Source organism: Elephantulus edwardii, unplaced genomic scaffold, assembly GCF_000299155.1.
Source record: "Elephantulus edwardii isolate Elephantulus edwardi_28Jun2011 unplaced genomic scaffold, EleEdw1.0 scaffold00027, whole genome shotgun sequence".
Lineage (NCBI taxonomy): Eukaryota > Metazoa > Chordata > Mammalia > Macroscelidea > Macroscelididae > Elephantulus > Elephantulus edwardii.
The window spans coordinates 16130683-16147623 of record NW_006399777.1 but is presented as its reverse complement, the minus strand read 5'-3'; the positions used below and the strand labels follow the sequence as shown (position 1 = coordinate 16147623).

Genomic DNA, 16941 nt, shown 5'->3' with positions numbered 1-16941 from the left:
AAGGCTTGTCGGACCGAGAAAAATGAAAAATGTGGGAGAGATGATCTGAATGCCAGTGGAACACAAGTGGCGTGGCTGGAGGAGGGGTCCCCGAAGATGCTGTGGAGTGGTTAGGGTTGCGTTTGGGTTGGGTTGGCCTGCCCACTGCTTTATCCTTCTTGTCGGACTAACTAAAATACTAACACATTCCCCTACTTAGAGCTGACTCTGCAGCCTGTTTTCAGAGGTGAAATCACATGGGAGGAGATTGCCCGCCTTTTCCCTGCAGAGCAGTGAGTGGATTCGAACAGCCTGCCTTTGGGTTGACAGCGTAACTTCTTACTTGTTAAGCCTCTCGAGCTGCTATTAGAAACTGTCTCCTTGCAGTAACCTCTAACTAGCCTGTCCTCAGGTGCTTCACGCCCAGCCTGAGCCTGTCAGCTTTGCTCAGGAACCGTTGGCAAACTTTGAAGGATGTACTTATGACACACGTGGGCTCCTGGCCCCAGAGCCAGTTGGGTTTAAGAGTGTAGACTCGGCGGCCAAATTGCTTGGATTCAGTCATGTTCACCGCCACGGATACATCACTTAATCCCTCAGGACATCAATTTCCTTGGCTCTAAACTGGACAAAATTATACTTCACTTCTGGGATGGCTGTGAGAAAGAAATGAACTAACACTTCCAAAATGCTACTGGCTCTTACAAAACATTCTTGTTATTATTTTCAAACTTTTTTTAAAAAAAAGTTTAAATGCGTTTTCTTTTTAGACAACCTATGACATTTTTTTTTTTCATTTTAAAAAAAATGCCTCCGCTCCAAATAAATGAAGGTCAAAATTAAATGAAGAGCTCAAGGTTCTCTCAGTGCCATTTGTCTAGATCCCGGTGTGTGTTTATGAAAAGCAGCAGCCAGTTAAGATGACAGGTGATGGATCCAAATAAGTGTCAGATTTGTTAGCATTTCCCCACTTCTAAACCAAAGAAAACCATGTATGGAGTCACACCACCCTCACAGCAGGCCAGCAGAGCCACATGCCAGCTGGAGTCATGTTTCCACCAATAAAGAACTGGCAGTTTTTGCAATTAGCAAGGATGTGCTTGATCTGTTCTGCAGCCCCTGTCATAAAAGGTTTACTCTTTCTGGTTTCTGGTCTTCGGGATTGCCTTTGATTGATTGATTTCATGGAATCCTTGATGTACGTCTTGTAGGCTTCTTTTGTGAAGCTGGTTTCTTCCCTGCAAGTGATAGTTCATGACCACGGCAACACCAGTGATTACTGTGCTTTTGCTTTCTTCACAGTCAGTGCTTTCAGAAGAGGCGTTCCCACCAATGAGCGAGTCATCAGTGTTGCCCTCTGTCCTACTTACCATCTTCCCCTCCACCTCCAGGGACAGTCTGTCCACGATCTCCCATATTTTGTAGATGTCAGAGAACATCTCATCGTGGCTCATGAGATCCCAGGAGATGATCATGATGGCGGCAGGGAGACCATGGAGCTCTGAGCGAGCGCAGTGCAGCTGGAGCAGTTCTTGAGGGGACAGGGGAACTGGCAGAAGAGCTACTTTCAAACTTTTATGTAGCATGAACCCACTTATCTCCCATCCTTTTTCGTTCCACAAGTTCCAGTTTTAAATCATACTATACCAACATCATGAGAGACAGAGAAAAGATAGAACTTGACAATTATTTCACCTTACTTGGATCTACAGTTGGCATCCTTTGTATGAGCAGTCAAGAAATCAAAAGACAGGGGAGCTCTGGTGGCCTAGTGGCAAGGAGCTGCAACTACAATCCCAGAGGCGCATGGTTCGAATCCACCAGATGCTCTGCTGGGGGAAGGAGGAACAATCTCCTCCTGTACCAGTCAGATCTGATTTGATGGTACACTCACACAAAAATAATAAAATTTAAAAAAAAAGAAATCAAAAGACATGTTGCATTGGGAAAAAAATCTGCTATCAGGGACCTCTCCAAACTCCTGAGGAGTAACAATATAAGTTTTAAGGAGTTAGGTGCACTTGACCTCCATGGTCTTTTCAGTTACTTGCTGTGCACCTGAAAGTTGGACAGTGAATAAGGATGGCAGAAGAACTGATGGCTTTGAGTTGTGGTGTTGGAGAAGAGTATGGAATATCCCATTGGATGGCCACAAGAACAAACAAAGGTGTCTTGGAGAGATTCCAACCAGGCTGCTACTTAGAGGCAAGGGTGGTGAAATTTTGTCTCATATGCTTATTATGAGTAGGAGTCAAGTCTTTGGGGGCTGGGGGAACCCATCCTGTTTGGAAAGGTGGAGGGTCAGAGACTTTGAGCAAGGTAGATCCACATGGTAACTATCCTTGGGCTCGAATATATCTGAGATGATGAGGATGGCAAAAGATCGGGCAGGGTTCCGAACCCTATGTTATTTGTAGAGTCACAAGGATTCATAACGGACTAGAGGACATCTAACAACATGCCCTTAAAATGACCACCTTTCTTTATTTTTTTATTTCTTCTGCCTGCTGGAAATTGGATGCAATCATCACCCTTTTTGTTTGGCTCTGCCTCTTAGCGCATTGCCTCTTGCCATCATCTTTTTTGCCTCTCTGTCCCCTAAGGCTTCTTGCAAATGAAATTCCTGGAGGAGACCAGCGGTGCTGGGCCACGTTTTGATTCCTGGCTTCACGGCAGCATTTCCTGATCTTGCAGGCTCTGGGCTGCTTGTATTGTCACTTGTTGAACTGCCTCTGCTCTTGGCCCCTCTGGGCTTTCCCTCCTCCTTACCCCTCCTGGCTCAGCTCCCTGGCTGCCAACTTGCTGTCTCAGTTTCTCTCTTCTCCCCCTCCCCTCTCTCCATCCCCTCCTCCCTCAATCTCCTTGCCTCCCTGACCTCCCCCACCGTTCTCTTAACGAGAACTTTCACACGCCATATTGATTGGGTGTTTTTAAAAAGGCCACATTGATTTTTCTGGAGGACTTTTCATGATCTTGTTGTTTAAATGGAGGAGGAAAGCGGTTTTAGAAGGTGTGCACTTTGTTCTGTTGAGTTGGGAGTCAATGGTGGAAGAGGCTGGGAGAGCTCTGAGACCCTAGTTGCTGCATCTCATGATCAGAGAGTGTCAGGCTGACTCTCTTCCAGAGGCCAGACCCTGGTGGCCAGAGGAGCCTCGCGTGGATAGAGGCCTTGCACAGGGACCCCATTTGAGCAGCTCACATTATTTTAACATCTGTGCAGAGTGCTAAGCCCTGTGCCAAGAGCTTTGCCTGCATCTGACTCCTTCATATGACCTTGGGTCATGGTAGCATCCTGCTTTACGAATACAAAGATATTAACTACTTCTTCTTGTTTGGTTCTGTCCAGTTGCCTACAGTTCACAGCCACCTTGTGTATGTTGTTGATTGCCGTCGAGTTGAGCATGAGTCATAGCAACCCCGTGAACAAAAGAAGCCCACAATGAATGACCATAAACCCAAAGTCTCTATAAACTTTCATTAAAATTTCAACTAAAAAAAACAAACAAAATCCCCAATGTGCACGAGGTTTGTAAATAAACGAGTATAAAATAAAATTTTAAAAAGGGGTGGTGAACTTGAAGCCCTTATACACCTATCATTGTTTCTCAAAGCTCGTAGTTTCCAGAGGCATTTGTTTCGGAAGTGGATGCCACTCCTGCTTCCAAAACCCTGTGCATAACAGAGCTAAGCTTGGCCCCATCTGGCCCTCTCCACAGTCTCCACAATGCCCGAGCCTGTTGTTGCAGTCATTGTATCAACCCATCTCCTTGAAGATTTTTCCAAGTCTTCTTGGACCAGCCTTTCTGATCATGATTTCCTTTTCCAAGGACTGGCCCCTTCTGACAATTTGTTCATGGCACTTGAGAAAGTGTCTCAACCCTCCTTGCCTCTGTGGAGCTCATGATTGTACTACCTCGGTTCTGTTTGACAGTCTGGCATCTACTCAGTACTCTTTGACCACACCACAATTCAAAGGCATTTGTTCTTTGGTCTTTCTGGTCCAACTTTTGCATGCTCTGGAAGCAACTGAAAATACTGTAGTTTGGAGCAAGTGCACCCTAGTCTTTACAGTGGCATCCTTGCCCTTTAAGACTTAAAAAACGGTCCTTTATGGCAGATTTTCCCAAAGCAGTATGCAATTTGATTTCTCGACTACTGTTTCAATGGGTGTTGATTGTGGATTCAAATAAAATGACATCTTTGACAACTTTAATCTTTTCTCTGTCTAGCATATGCCTGCTTTTGTGTGTGTGTGTGTTTAATATTTAGATATACTCCATAATGAACAGGCAGTAGGCTTTGATCTTCACTAACCACAGACAAAATTGTGTCACCAGCTTATCAAAGGTTGTTGATGAGTCTTCCTCCAGTCCTAATGTCATCTTCTTCATATTGTTCACCTTCTCAGATTATAGGTTAAAATTAGTAAAAACCCAGTGCATTTTTTTCAAATATTTATGAAAATTGGGTAGCAGAAAGACCTAAGAGCATCAGGTAAAGAGACAGAAGTGTGTTGCAATCCCAGAGGTACAGGGTTCAAGTTCACCAGCCACTCTGCAGAAGAAGGGTGGGAAGTCTCTTCCTGTGCTTTTTACTGCTCCTGATACCTGTTAGAGGGTCAGCTGTGGGTCAGTTCTGACCCGACAACAGAACTGAATATTCTCTAGCAACAGAGTTGCTAGAATATTCTCGAGGCCACCAGAGTTCCCTGTTTGAGTCCTAGGTTTTATTATCATCATCATCAAATACTCATAATAAAGGATCCTTGTTACCCTGTTGCTTTGACACAGGAGGGAATGTCTTTGCATTGTCTTCATCTCCCATCTCCATAGCTTAACAGAGTGGAGGAGAGGTGTGCGAAGCCCCTTGGCCAACCACAGCACACCCTAAAGGAAGCTTTTGTGTCGATTTTTCTGTTTAGGTGTTGCCTTTCGTGAGGCGCTGTTGCAGCTAATGAACGTAAATGCAGAGAGGGAGAGAGGATCCCTCAGAAAATCCCCTCCTTGACACTGCTTGCTTTCTGTAAGAGTGTAGTCTGGGCTGGGCTGGGTAGGGTAGTTCTAATGGAAGGCCATCGTCCCTGAAAATTGACCCCTGCACCCCATCTCCAGGACCCACAGCGTGGTGGACCCCCAAATCCTTGTTCCCTCATTTGCATGCTTTGACTCCAGGAAAAATAGCAAGACTAGGAATGTTTCTGGGCCACAGTGTTGGACCCTCTCTGGTCTCCTTGTCTCTTCCTCTCGCCCCTCAGTTCTGCTTCCACACAGCTGGACCACAAAATGGTCACGCTCATCTGATCGTCTGTTTGTAAGACTCTTCTGTAGTTTCCTCTGTTACTCCCAGCTCAAGTCGGAAACCCCAGCTTAGACATAGGCATTTAGTAATCGAGTCTTTGCCTATTTGTCCAGAGTTGAACACACAAATCTGTCCTGGAGAAAGTGCAGCCAGAGTACTCTTTAGAGGCAAGGATGGTGAAACCTCGTCCCACACAGTTTGGGCATGTTGTGGGGAGGATTTAGTCCTTGAAAAAGGCGTAGAAGGAGGGGAAGACCTCCATGAGATGGACTGACATGGTAACTATAACAACGGACCTGAGTAAGTCCGAGATGATGAGGATGATACAGGATAAGAGAAAGCTCAGATCCATTGTTCACAGGGCGGTGATGAATCGTGGTTGATTCGAAGGTACCCAACAACAACAACAACAACAACATCATCCCCTGTGCCCTGCAGTTTGAACTTCTAGTTACCTATTGCTAAGAGGTTCTGCAAATTTGGGCTGATCTTTCAGTCTTCCACATCTCTTTGATCCTCATTCTGTACTGGTGGATTGAGTGAGCAGCACACCCCCCTGTAAACCGTGCCACCAGAGCGCCCATAAGTATTATGAGGGACTGTTAAACATGTGTGGAATGAATGACTGAGAGAATGGAGGGGGAGCAACCTACGATGATGAGTTAGGGAGTAGACATTGCTGCCACCTGCCTACAGAGGTGATAAACAGCCTTTTCTGTTCCCTCGCTCAGGTGGTTGTGGCTGTGGAGAGAAGGACCCCTCAGCCTTGGTCCTGGGGTCTAGAGGTAGACAAGCACTCAGCCGTTCATGCTGCAAGATGAGGGTTGGTTTATCACAGAAAACACGAGTCAGAATGTTGGATGATTTTTCTTGAAGCAAATAAATATCCTCAACTTATATTTAGAGTGGTAAAAGTATCTCCTACCTTGTGATTTGACTGACAGAAGAAGTGTATGTAAGTTATTTTTAACCTGGAATCTTAGCGAGGGGGGAAAAAAGCTAATGATTAGATGGTTGGAAGCTATTGTGTAATTTAACAACGTTAGTAAAGGAACATGTTTAAAGAAGGAAGAAAGGAGGGGGAAACCCAACAGATTGATGTATTTCAATTCTTTCTGTAACTTTAGACTTCTTCCAGAAGATTCCATTGTTTCCAGAAAATGACAGCTGAAGGGGGTGTGTGTGTGTGTGTGTGTGTGTGTGTGAGAGAGAGAGAGAGAGAGAGAGAGATTGCATGAGTGTGTGCACACTCACATAATTTACACCATACATAACTTAAGATTATGTTATTCTCTTCAAGAAAAAGTTCTAGAAATGGCTTCTTTCATCTGTGGGCAACAGTTAACATTTGTACAATACCTGGAAGGTCTGCAATGTTCCTTTTATTTGTGAGCAGTCTCAAGAGGTGGTTACTATGATCAGTGTTTTCTCAATTTTGTAAAAGGAAATAAAAAATGAGATGAGAGTGGTTGAATGACTAACCCAAGACTGACTAATTGTGTGTGATGCCAGGTGATGTGTGGACCAGTTCCTCTCTCCTTAAATGATTTCTATTTTTTCATTTTCATGTTGATGGACTGAAAGCCAGTCATTTGGAATATCTTCACATTGCATTTGCTGGAAACCTAACTGGGAGTGTTATGTTTTGGTTACTGATTATAGTATGAGAGTCCAACCATTTTTATTATGTTTTCCGTGAGTCAGGAATCTGGACAGGACCCAGCTTAGCACGGGAAGGTTGACTCCTCACTGAGACATCTGGTGCCTGAGCTGGGTATGTGAATAGCTGGAGCCCCGAACCATCTGGAAACTTCTTTGGTCACACGCCTGGCACCGGGACTGGAATAACCAGAACTCAGCTGAGACTGTTTACTAGAACCCTCATACACACTCTCTTCATGACTAAGCTTCCTCATGCCATGGCAGTCTTAATAAATGGATTCTTAATTAGTGGTTCAAGGCTCCAAGAGAGAGATATTCTAGTGAGAAGACAGATGCTACTTGAGTTTTATGCCTCACTCAGAAATGACTTATCATCACTTCTGCCGAGCTCTGTTGATCAAAGAAATCCCAAACACACCCACGTTCAAGGTGAGAGTACACAGAGCCCATCCCGGTGAGAAAAGTACTAAGAATAGTGAATCTTTATTAACCAGAATAAAAGATTTCTCTTCTCACTCAAGTCATCTACATTGAATCCTACCTTGAGGATAATGGATGAACAAAACGGCCTCTAGAGAGACCAGCTGTTAATAGAAATACTGTAGATGTCTTTGTTCACTGAGAACATGGTCTTAAGTTGTCTCCTTGTGTTCTAACTGGCAATACCATGTTAGATGAAAAGTAATACTTAACCATCTCACTAGAGATAATCACATAGGTCTCTATTATCATCAGACACCACAGTAAGCCAGAGTCTAAAGTATATATAACATGACTCAAGGCATCTGCCTGCAGCTCATAAACCATGTTACTGTATCACACTGGGGAGAAGTTGTTTCATTTGTGATCATCCTTGGGAGTAGAGGGACTGAAAAGTTCTCTGAGAGGGGAAGAGACCAAAGACACAGCTTCCTGGGGATGCAAAGTTCAAAGGGTTCCTGCCTTTCATGTATGAACCAGGGAAGATAAGCATAGGAAAGACCTTGAAGGGACATCTTCATAGGTATGATCTCAACTGTATCAAGTTATCACTGCCACAGAAGGGTCTCAGGGAGCAAGTGTTGACCAGCTGCTTGATTCTTGGTAGTTGGAACTGGACCAAAATGGGCTTTTCTTGCATTATTTCTGGAGTGTTACACCTTTCAACAGCATTCCAGTCATGGCAGGTTGCCAAGAGATTTATATGAACTCCTGTGCCGCTTTCAGCCAGGATAAGTCAGGGAGTGCTGTGTAACAAACACTCCCAAAACCTGTTACCTCGACACAGAGCAGTTTTATATCCCTGAAGTTACGTGCTTTTCACAGCTGACAGAGGATTCTGATCCACGTCACTGACAGTCATCTGCAGAAAAGAAGGGATTTTTGGAGGGTCTTGCATGGACAATAAAATTCCCTGGCTCATGGGTTCAATAATGTATACTGCATTGAAACAGATGAGGGAGGACACTGTTTAAGAGGGAAAATTATTAGGGATTTTTGTCATGACAGGAGTCCAGAGCGAAGGCTGCATAGTGGTGTGGACCTGGGGGGAGGGACTGTAAAACAATGAAGGAATTTTTCTTTTACTTTTCCAAGAGAGAAGTGTACTAGGGGGGAGGGTTGGGAGAAAAGTGCAACAATGATGAATGGAAATCCAAAGTCTCTGTAAATTTTCACTGCAATTAATAATAAATTTTAAAAAAAATTAGCTCAAACAGAAAAAAAGAAAAACTAAAGATTAAAAAAAAAATTCCCTGGCTCAGAAGTGACTCCTTCCAGCTCATCGGCCTGGACCAATGTTTCATGTCCCAACCCAACCTCAGAAGAGCTAAGAAATTCCCTCTTATCACGTTGACAGGCTAGTAGAGAGTAAAACCAGAAAAAGCAAAGTGCACTGATTGCCATTGTACCTTCCTTCAGTTAGTACTTTTGCCCTCCCTTGAGAATTCTGTCTTCTCTTCATACCTTGGCCTGTTGCTAAGAGAGGCTTTTCCTTGGAGAAGGTCATCATACTTGGAAATGTGGAGGATCAGCAAAAGAGAAAAAAACTCTTGGCGAGAGGAAGTGGCTCCATGACTCCAGCCGTGGGCTGACGTGTGTTAGCCATGATGTGGATGGCAACAGGAGATGATAGGGTTCAGATCTGTCATTCACACAATCAGAATCAGTTATGTTCCATGTAACAGTGGTACCGTCTTCTTCGTGTTTTCATTCACGCGTGCATCAGTTCAGCCGTCCACCCATCACATGATTAGAATGCTAGATGTGACTCCAGATGCTAAGCGCTGGAGATGGAGAGGGAAGGGTACCCTGGAGAAGTCCAGAGCGTCACTAAAGTTGTTCAGAATCTATTAAACAGGGTTAGTGTGCGGTTTGTCTTCTCCACAAGGACAATCCTACTTAATAACAGATCCTTCAACCATAATGTGTCATCGGTGATTAAACATAATAATAACTATTACTTAGCAATTATTGAGCCCTTCAGTAAGACAGATGCTTTGCTAGGAGTTCAGTTTTAACCGAATAGCCGGCTGCATTGTCCCAGTAAATGCAGCCTCATAGACGTTACTTGTCCAGCTTCTCAGGCTACCAGTGGCTGAGTTGGGCTTTCAGCTTTGTTTGTTTTAATCCGCCCCCTCATTGTACACTGGCTGGTCGCACTACTCTTACCTCATGGGCTATTTCCTCTCCTCTGTATCGTAGCAGATCTGGAAACCAGCAAAAAACACAAAGGCAAATAGTTCTTAGTGATTCTCATGTGAGTGCACACGAGATAGGGATCATCTCTCTGTCGTGATTCCGAGTCATTCTGTTCTTTCTGATGGATAAAGAAGGGAAGGATGGAGAGAAGGAAAGAGGGGTGTAGGCAAGAAGAAAGAAGGAAGGAAGGAGTGGGAGAAGAGTCGATGTTCTTAATGGAAGCTAAAGCACAGGTCTAATAGTGAGGAGATCTGACTGTGAATGAGAAGGCGGGTGTTCTATCATGATGAAAGGTCCCTTGGAAAGGCGGGTCGTTCCTCTCCTAATCTGATCATCAGATCGTCCCTTTGCCTACCAGGTCTGTGCTTCCAAGCATATCACTGCTGTTGAGTTTCTTCAGCCTTCCATATCCGAGCCTGAACCAGCAGTCATGAAATACCCAGACGTTCGCCGCCTCAGACGGCTGCTGGAAAGGAAATATTTTTTGAAAACCGTGACAAGTCAGTGTCACAGCTCAGAGAAATGGGAGCAGGGGACGGAGGGCTATGATAGATCCCTCACATAGACATTTTAAAGGTCACTTTCTGATTGTGTGTGGTACTCTTCCAAAGTGGTGGCTTGAAATGACAGAAATAACATAAACTAAGCCTGAGACTACATCAGTGGCAGCTAATGTGTGTCTGGTGACATTAAATAATGGTTTATCTCTGAGGTCAGCAACAGTTTGCATGGTGATAGGGGTGACTTTTTTCTCTGGTCCTGTGTGCCCAGGTTCCCATTTGTTTTCCCCTTCTCAGCTTTTATCAAAAGAATGATCTAGAATCCCAAGCTGTTCTTATTTGGTGCTACTATTGGCTGTGTCCTAGATATTGATAGGCTTGGGTTAACTGTTGTTGTTGTTGATTGCCTTCGAGTCAAGCACGACTCATAGCAACCCTGTGAACAAAAGTCCTGAAGCCCCTCTACAATTATCAACAGTTATCAAAGTTCATAGAGTTTCCGGAGGCACATTGTTTAGGAAGTGGATGCCACTCCTGCTTCCAATGGGTTAACCTGCTGTTGTTGTTATGTGCTGTCGAGTCTCCTGTGACTCATAGCGACCCTATGTACAACCGCCCTAACCCCTGCTCTATCCTGTGCCAGTCACACTGCCTCTGACACGCCCATCCCGATCATCCCGGTCACTGAATCAATCTTTCTCTCCCACACTGTCCCTCCACCGTCCTAAGCATGATGTCCCTCTCCAAGGACCTGGCCCTCCTTACCACATGTCCGAAGTATGTCAGACGAAGCCCCAGAATCCCTGCCTCCAAGGAGCAGCCTGGCTTAACCCTCTCCAGGATGAATCTGTTTGTTTCCTTGGCAGTCCATGGTACACTCAATACTCTTCTCCAGCACCACAGCTCAAAGGCATCAATTCTCCTTCTATCCTCCCTAGTCCTTGTCTAACTCTCTGATGCATAACAGGTGATTGCAAAGACCATAGCCTGTATCAGATGCACCTTAGTCTCCAGAGTGACACCATTGCTCTTCAGTACTTTGGAGAGGTCCCTAACAACAGACTTTCCCATAGCAATACGTCTTTTGATTTCCTGGCTGCTGATGCCAAGAGCGTTGACCGTGGAGCTGAGCAAACTGAAGCTGTGAACAATCTCAATCTCTTCACCATCCATCCTGATGCTGCCAATTGGTCCAGTGGTGAGAATCTTTGTCTTCTTGACATTGAGCTTCAATCCATACTGAAGGCTACAGTCCTTGACCCGGTGTAGCGATGGGTTAACCTAGATTCTTCAAATGCAGCTTCTTGACATTTTAATAAAAAGAGAACTCCCACTTGGTATCTGTCAGTCTCCATCTGGGTCAGATTATTTCATTCCACTTTCACTTCTTCATCAGGGAACGTGTGTTGTGCTCGCCCGCCCACACAACGATGCATCTACTAGTGACTTTCGTGTGGCAACTTTCACCGTCGAGTTAACGTTTAGGCGCCTAATTGCATTTGCTATTTAGCAATTAAACCACGTGCAGGCGCAACTAGTTGTGAATACAGCTCTGCATTGTGTGACTAATTGCAGGTGTAAAGTATTCACCTCCTCAGCTCTCTTCGTGACTCCTGGCTCCGTAAGGCTCAGCGCCCATTCTCTCTCACCGTCTGCTTCCAGACTCATCAGCTGGTCAATGCCTCTCCCTGGGAGAGAGGCCTCATGGGAGAGGCGGGAAAGTGGTTTCAGGGCAAGAAGACAGAGAGCTGGGCAGGATTTCCGGAGAGACTGCAGAGTCAGAAGCTTAGCTTTGCTCCGTCCAGGTTGCCTGTGTCAAAGCTGAATGTTAGCCCGGTCCTCAGGCTGTGGGACCTCCGGGGGCTGTGGCTTGGCAGCTCCTGGGATGAAGCGCTCTGTAGGGCTGGTGGCACCGTCTTTCCACAACCCCTTGTTACTGTGTATTGTCTAGTTGATTGAGACTCACAGTGATTCTGTGGACAATGGATCTGAACCCCGCCCTATCCTGCTGTCCTGATCATCTCTGACACACTCAAATCCATCGCTGTAGTCACAGTATCACTCTCCCCTCCTACCCTGACCCTCTGCCTTTCCAAGCATGCTGTCCTTTTCTAAGGACTGACCCCTCCTAACAATATACCCAAAGTCTGTTGGTCACCATTTCTCTATTCTTGCCTCCAAGGAGCACCCTGGTTCTGTCTTATCCAAGACATACTTGTGGTCACCCACTGGATATCCAGCACACTTTTCCAACACCACAACTCTAAGGCATCAATTCCTCTCCTGTCATCCTTAACCCTTGTCCAATTTTCAGATGCTTAACAAGTCACCAAAATGTCATGGTTTGGATCAGTTCTTCAAACTTGAATCACTGCTCTTCAGCACTTTGGAGAAGTCCTTGACAGCAGACTTTCCAAATGATACGTGGGTTTTTTGTTTGTTTGTTTGTTTTTGAATTTCCTGGCTGCTGGTGCCAAGGGTGTTGATTGTGGATTCAAGCAAGATGGAGACATTGCCAGTTTCTCTCTTTTCTCCGCCTGTCATAATGTTGCCTATTGCCCTGATGGTGTGTTTTCTTTTCTTGATCTTAATGTGTAACCCATAGAGATGACTGTAGTCATTGATACTCTGAAGCAAGCATTTCAAGTCCTCCTCGCTTTCAGCAAGCAAGCCTCAATAATACGTAATACACGTTCTTGAGTCTTTCTTCAACATGATGCCAGATTCTTCTTCAGAATCCAGCTTCTCGAATGATTTGTTCTCCATCCAAACTCTAAGCTCCTTGTTCTCATAGATGCTTAGTAGAAGTCTGGCAAAGATATAGGGCACCTAGAATCCTCTGGGAGTGTCAGAGACAGTGCGGTTGGCACAGGACAGAGCAGAGTTTAGGGCTGTTGTACATAGGGTCGCTGTGAGTCGCGGGCGACTCGACGGCACATAACAACAACAGAATCCTCTGTGGCAGCACCACCAGTGTCTAATATCAGAAGCTGGTCTGCGAAGTTGAGGGCCGTATGCTTTCCTACCTTCGCGAGGGAGCCTCAGGCTGCAATAGGGAGGGTTTGTGGAGTGTGACCTCAGCTGTGGACTTGCCCAGAGAAAGCTTGATGTTAGCTGGGAGGGAGCAGCATTGGCGCTCCTGGAATCTGCCTCGGTTCCCCGTGACCCTTAGTGAGTTGCTACCTGGTCCTGCACCAACTTGCACTGAGTTATAGATCAGACCCCGTGACTCATGCTTTTTAGAGCTGATTTTGAGGACTATATCTGCAAGCCTGTCTCCCTAGTCCATACGCAGCCACAACCTGCCCAACGTCATGGCCACAGGCAATCTTCCACCATGAGATCAGGGTAGCTACACAAGGGTTTGTGTTGTTGTTTTTGAGTACCATCGAGTCAGAACCAACCCATAGCTGACCCTACAGCAGGTTTTCAGAGGCTGTTAATCGCATGGGAGGAGATCACCCATCCTTCTCCCGCACAGCAGCTGGCGGATTTGAACTACATGTCTCTGAATTGATGGTGCAACTATTTTCCCGCTAAAACCTCAGAGGGTGTAGGAACCCCATAACAAAGGGTGGAGATGGTTTTTAGGATTTCTTTGGCTGTGATATTTTTGGAAGCTTTTTTTTTTAAAAATATTTTTAAGGCTTTCTCACAGAGGCCTGCTGGTGGGTTCCGACTGCTGACACTTTGTTTAGTTGCTCGACTGTCTCATACCTAACCATGTGTACCCCTAGATGCTTTCACAGGGATGTGGTAAAAGTTAAATGCTAAGACTTAAATGCTTAGCACATTATCCGGAAGAGAGTCAACCCTCAGTGACCACTAATTACGCGTGTTTCTCTTGTTACTGCTTTTGTGTTTTGCTTTCCCAAGGTTCCTTGCCTTCAGGAACTCTTGTCCCTACACAAGATGGTTTAGGGCTGGCTCTGCTCGTTGACTTTAGACCTGAGGACCCCATAATTCTGAGTTCACTGTGATTCAAACCTAAATCATTAACTTACTCGTTACAGCAAACAGCCTTAGGGGTCTGCTGGGGACCATCTCATACAGAATCACATCCAACTTTACAAAGGCAAAAAGCATAATTTTTTTTTTTTCCTAGCTAGTGGGCATCAGATACATCCCACGCCCAAGAGCCTGCCATGAAATGCAAATAAGTCAGTGTTCATTCAGCCCATTGCGTTAGATTACAAATTCCGTGCATCAGGCCAGGCTGTGAGAACTCAGAGGCCAACTCCCCACTTGTAAAACACGGTCGCAAGGAGTGTTCCTTTTCCAGATCATTTAAGAATGTGAGTCCTGGAAGAATGGCCTCATGATTTTCCGTGACACCGTCTTTTTTCATTTGAGGAAAAATGGTGGCAGAATGCTCAGCAGATCTTTCAAGGGCAAGTCAGCTTGGGGTGTGTAATCTCTTCAGTGCTTCCTTTTAAGTCAGTTCTGTGAAGCGCAGTGTGACTTACATGAAGCTTTTGGAGTTGCTGGTCCTCATAATATAAGCACATCCACCGACACACGCCCCTGTGTGCAGCAGGGAGCGTTCCAGCCAACATCAGCTGTCTCTGGATGCTAGCCCAAGGAAGCTTCCTGCAGCATCTGCCAGGGCACCTGGCGACAGACACAGAACCGAGTCTCCGATTTTATCTGTCTTCTTCCACCATCAGGAGGCTGTCACGTTGCCCCATGGTGACCCTCTGTGTGCGACAGTATTCAGCAGGACTTTCAGGGCAGGGCGCGTCTTTGTGAAAGTAGATTGCTAAGGTTTCCTTCTCAGGTGTCTCTCGGTGGATTCGAACTCCTCATCTTTCAAGCAGTCAAGTGCATTAACATTTTGTTGTGTATCGTAGTCAGGACTGGCTCACAGCTGACCCTCCAGCGGATTTTCCGAGGCAGTTAATTGCACGGGAGGAGATTGCTCGTTATTCTCCTGCAGAGCAGCTGGGGGATTCGAACCACGTACCTCTGCTTTGGCAGCACAATTCCTTCCCACTAAGCCACCAGAGCTCCCTTAGCAATAGGCACCGTGCTGTTGAATCAGTTCTAAGTCATGGAAACTCCACGTGTCACAGGACGTTCTTAGTGTGATTTTTTTTTTTGAGGCTTTTGTTTATGATTTGGGGGAAAACTCACAGAGCAAGCTGCTTTTCTGTTCAACCATTTGTACAGATTTTTGAAAAAAATTTATTTTATTAATTTTAATGAATGTTTACAGAGATTTTGGATTTCCATTCATTCATTGTTGCATTTTTCTCCTTGCCCACCCCTCCCCCGACCCAGTTCGCTCTTCTCTTTGAAAAGTAAAAGAAAAATTCCTTCATTGGTATATAATCCCCCCACCCCGAGTACACTCCACTATGCAACCTTCATTCTGGACTCTTGTCATAACCATAATACTCAATCATATATCGCTTTTAAACTGTTCTCTCCCTCATCAGTATACATCAGTTATCTCCTCTTTCTCAGTCTTCCCCCAATCCTGGTGCCAGTCCCATTCTACAACAGTGGCACTATGCAGTATTTGTCCTTTTGTGGCTGTGATATTTCACTCAGCATATTGTCCTCCAGGGTCACCCATTTTGAATAATATTGCAAGAGTTCCTTGTTTTTCAATGCAGTGTAGTATTCTGTTGTGTGGATATACCACAGCTTCTCTATCCATTCGTTTGTTGATGGGCACTTAGGTTGTTTCCAACCTTTTGCTATTGTGATGTACAGATTTTGTTTGAGGTTCTTGACAACAGTTCCCACGCTGTACAGCACTCTTCCCTCTCCGTTACTATGATTCTCATGTCTGTTCACCTCTCTGTTCTACCCATTCCTGTCTTCAGAGATTTATTCTGGGACTAATGGCACCCATTCATTCTTGGGTGATTCATTGTTTGGAGGAGTGAGAACTTGTCTGGTATTATTATTTTTATTATTACTGTTACGGGTCTGACTGTTGTTTGGCTTAAGGAGCGCTTGGTGATGTAGCCTATAGGGAATTACATTCCTGAACCAAGGTATCCACCATTGACTTTTCTGGAGAGAGAGAGAGAGATACCTAATCCTGTGCAATTCACAGCTTCAGGAACCTGCCAGAGGGTCAGCCAGAAGTGGTTTGTGACTCAGGTTGAAGCCACATCTGCTCCGTGCAGAGCCTCTTGTTAAGGAGCTGAGTCAAGTTCAAAAATGCTCAAGAAGTTCAGCAGAAGACATTCTAACCAGGATCGGGCAGTCACTGGGGAGACCTGGTGGAGTTTATTTATTCAGTACCATTGATCACTTAACTCTTTTTTTTTAACCTGAAAATGTTTTATTCCTTTATACAAAGCTCTACATGAGTGAAGCCAATTGGAAGACAGCAAAAACTACCAATGAGTGTATGAACACTATAGCAAATGACTTGTCAAACAGCAGGTATTTATTGAGAACCTTCTGTAAGAATCTACAAAAGACATCCTGCTCAAAGTACATATACCCTACAGACAGAAGGATTGGTCGTAATGAGATAAAGAGCTGGTGTTAGAATGTAAATTAGTAAATCACTTTCTTCATCAAGAAAGTCTTACTATGAAAAACTGTGCATAGTGATATTGTATATTAACCATGTAGCTGAATTCTTTTCCATGAAAGCTGGTGCTGACCTCAGCAAGGACCAGTGACAAATGGTTTGAGAACAGATTCTTATAATAGTGTGGCACTAGGGGGCTTAAAGTCGGTAAGATATGATGTATATGCCTGGGGCTTTTCTTTCTTTTTAAAAAATTTATTATTATTATTATTCATTTCAATGAACATCTACAGAGATTTTGGAATTCCATTCATTCATTGTTGCACT

The 16941-nt window shown here is 44.8% G+C and overlaps 1 protein-coding gene and 1 pseudogene across 1 annotated transcript in view; one reads left to right on the top strand and one right to left on the bottom strand.

The window, feature by feature from the left end:
• EPHB1 (EPH receptor B1) overlaps positions 1-16941 on the top strand; it is a 317068-nt gene that overhangs the window by 80098 nt on the left and 220029 nt on the right. The window lies entirely within an intron of this gene.
• On the bottom strand, positions 936-1454 carry LOC102854762 (annotated as a pseudogene).